Raw genomic sequence first — 1,164 nt, 5'->3', positions numbered from 1 at the left:
AACTTCCACAATGGCAAAAGGATTAAAAATGTCTACTGGACTTTCAAGCAACTTGATGCCCAAAATTTTACCAGGCTTATCAATAATTTCTATCAATGTGAATGGCTTAAATTGTCCTTTAAAGAGACCCAGATTGGCAGATTGGATACAGACACTCAGACCAGACATCTGTTGTATACAAGAATTTCACCTTACCTTAAAAGACAAATATAGACTCAGGGTGAAGGGATGGTCATCTGTATTCCAGGCTAATGGAAATTAGAAAAAAGCAGGTGTTGCAATTTTATTTGCAGATACAATGGGGTTTAAACCAACAAAAGTAAGCAAAGACAAGGATGGCCACTTTATATTTGTTAAGGGTAATACTCAATATGACAAGATCTCAATTATAAATATCTATGCACCCAACTAGAATGCACCTTAATTTATAAGAGATACTCTAACAGGCATGAGCAACTTGATCTCTTCCAGCTCCATCATAGTAGGAGATTTAATACTCCTTTGGCAGTGTTGGACAGATCCTCCAATAAGAAACTTAGCAAAGAAATTTTAGATTTAAATTTAAATATTCAACTTTTGGACCTAACAGACATCTACAGAACTTTTCACCCTAACAAACTGAATACACATTTTTCTCATCAGTCCATGGAACATATTCCAAAATTGATCACATTTTAGCTCATAAGTCTAACCTCAGTAAATTTAAAAGAATAGAAATTATTCCATGCATCTTCTCGAACCATCATGGAATAAAAGTTGAACTCAGTAACAACAGGAATTTGCAGTCTCATACAAAAACATGGATGCTAAATAACTTTATGCTGAATGATAGATGGGTCAGAGATGTGATCAAGACGGAAATTACCAAATTTTTAGAACAAAACAATAATGAAGACACAAGTTATGAGAACCTCTAAGATACTGCAAAGGCAGTCCTAAGAGGGAAATTTTTAGCATTGTAAGCCTTAAGAGAATGGAAAGAGAGGAAGTTAACAACTTAATGGGACATTTTAAGCAGCTGGAAAAGGAAGAACATTCCAATCCCAAACCCAGCAGAACAAAAGAAATAACAAAAATTAGAGCAGAATTAAATGAAATTGAAAATAAAAGGATTATAGAACAGATCAATAAATCAAAAAGTTGGTTTTTTGAAAAGGTCAATAA

This window comes from Otolemur garnettii, unplaced genomic scaffold (genome assembly GCF_000181295.1).
Source record: "Otolemur garnettii isolate 467f Iridium unplaced genomic scaffold, OtoGar3 scaffold00060, whole genome shotgun sequence".
Classification (NCBI taxonomy): Eukaryota; Metazoa; Chordata; class Mammalia; order Primates; family Galagidae; genus Otolemur; species Otolemur garnettii.
Note: the sequence above shows the minus strand (reverse complement) of the source record.